The sequence below is a fragment of the Acanthopagrus latus genome, chromosome 3 (genome assembly GCF_904848185.1).
Source record: "Acanthopagrus latus isolate v.2019 chromosome 3, fAcaLat1.1, whole genome shotgun sequence".
NCBI classification, from domain to species: Eukaryota; Metazoa; Chordata; class Actinopteri; order Spariformes; family Sparidae; genus Acanthopagrus; species Acanthopagrus latus.
This window is the reverse complement of record NC_051041.1, coordinates 23723635-23726160: the sequence shown is the minus strand read 5'-3', so window position 1 is coordinate 23726160 and position 2526 is coordinate 23723635.

The window sequence follows — 2526 nt, the reverse complement described above, 5'->3', positions numbered from 1 at the left end:
CAGCTAGAGGCCAGGATGGAAACGTTTGATGCTATAGGACTGACCACCACTGATGGACTCTGGATGGAGTTTTAAAGTGGATAAGAAGCAGCCGACTATATGACTTAACCAAATGGATTAGCGCTCTTCGCAGTAACTATGTGAAAATGTCTTGCAGTATTAGATGGCTAGGTGTCAGTAGATACAACAGTGGAGACAGTGAAAGATGGAGGCTGAGGAGCCACAGGACGGAAAAGAACGGAGGCCACTATTGCATCGCTCCTGGATGTAGAAATGAGCTTCACAGGGTTAAAGTTAAGGGACCAAACAATTCATTTTCATAAAGTGCCAGTAAAACGGAGGACGGTGTTGCTGCGCTGGCTGGGAGCCCCGAAGAGAAAGGGCATTTAGGGATTTATCCAACACGGGCAGGGCTTTACAGTATAGCAGCCTAAATGACTGTCAGAGATTCAAAATGAAGCACAACCCTTATAAAGCAACCAGGCATGAAAGGAATCGCCTAAAAGTCACACCATTCTACTGGGGGACAGTCTTCATAAAACCTCCAAAGAAATACTTCTTCATGTGACTCATGTTCCAGGCAATCCCCAGACGTTACACCCAAATCTGTTCTCCTCCTGAACTGTTTTTTGGCAGACTTTCTTTAATCTATTGTTCTTATTTAATACACATTTACTTCACTTCTCCAGCTTTATCTATCTATTTATCTGGTCCTCATTCAGTCCCTGTACAGCTGCAAACAACTCAGTTTCATCTGTGGGGGATCGATTATCCTATCTCACCACAGCTGTTTGTTTATTGGTGGTTGCGTAAAAACCTATTACAGGCTGACATTTACTGGTTTTAGTGTTTCTTTTACCACCTGTTGTGCCCCCCCCCCCACCCCCACCCCCCACCCCACCCCACCCATCTCTGGACAGCACTGGGCTGCTGTTAGGGGAGGCCTGCTGATAGTCATTATCACCACAGGGCCACTGAATCCTGTCCTGTTTTGGTTCTGCAGGACAGTGTTGGTAATATAATCCAGTACATAACAACTTTATGTATTATGTAGTCTATGTATTATACTATCACTTATAAATTACACATTTATGCCCTCTCTGACATGCACATTTTAGATGTCCTGCCCTTCACGATGTTGCAAAACATGATGTAAACTTACTAAATAGAAATAAACAGCGTTCATGTGGCATAATACTGTATTGTCATGTCTCGCATCGCGCTGGCTCTTGCACCAGAATTATGCAACCTCGCCCGCGATGGCGACCAGCGAACAACTTACGACACGCACTGTCATTGTTAGCCCACAGCTATTACTGTTAACTCGCTCATGCTCGGGTTTAGCTAGTCATTAGTATCAACTGCCTTGAAGTGTTAACAAACTGCACAATGTATGCTATCATATTCTTGTCTCACAGTGTAGTGTCTATTGTTTCATTTATGGCTTAAGCTTGCCCTTAGATTAGAGATACACTGCCTATAAAAATATTCTCCTTCGATGTTTTCCTTTATCACTTTTCTATATGGAATCATCGTCAATATACTAAAAGAATACAAAACAAAAAATGTACTAAATCAAACTTTTATGACAAATTGAAAAAAAAAGGGAGAAGTAGTATTAATTGAAAATACATAATGTCAAATAAGTAAAATTGTTTGTATATTTTATGTATATTGACCATAATTCCATTTATAAAAGCAATAACAGGGGAAAACATCCAGGGGGTGAATACTTTGAACAGGCACTGCAGGTTTACTTACCTGCAGTTAACAGGGCCAGTGTTGGTGCTCATGACATTTTTCATCCCCTGCCCCGTCCACTTCATGGCACAGTAACCTGAATGTGCAGTGATAACACGGGTGACCGCGTAAATGCACGGTTCAAACCAGCCACTTGGCAGCGGATGAATTCCAATAATGCCACACTGTCAACAGGTAGTTGAGTGCGGGCAGCTTTCCAAAGCGCTGGCTCCTCGACTACTTTCACGAGCAGCCTATTAAACATGATTCTGGCACACATGTATGGAAACTACTTCAGTGCAGCTAGTTTTCATTGATTTCCTCTCAGCTTTTAATTGTATTCAGCCTCACATTTTAGCAGGAAGGTTCAAGCACACACAAAACATTGATCTTGGCCTGATATGCTGGCTGATGGGTTTTTATTTATTTATGTATTTTAACAAAGGTTGCAGTATGTGAAGGTTCACACTGTTTCATCAGACGCTCTAATTCGCCCACCAGATTGCCTCAGAGGTTTATCCTCTCATCTCTCATATCTGTCTTATACACACACTAGTGGATACGTGCTGCATCGAACTTTTGCGTCTCTTTGCCTGCACTGATGATCTGGAGTAAATTCACTGGAGTAAATTCTTGGACATTAATGTGTGTTACGTGTGCCTCTGGTGTGTGTTCTGTTGTGTCTGTCGCTCTGTTTGTTTCTCGTAGCACCCTCCTCCCTCTCTACCTGAGCACACCTGAGGGTAATTGGGGCTCTTGAGTGGGGGAGGTGATTAAAGGGCAGAG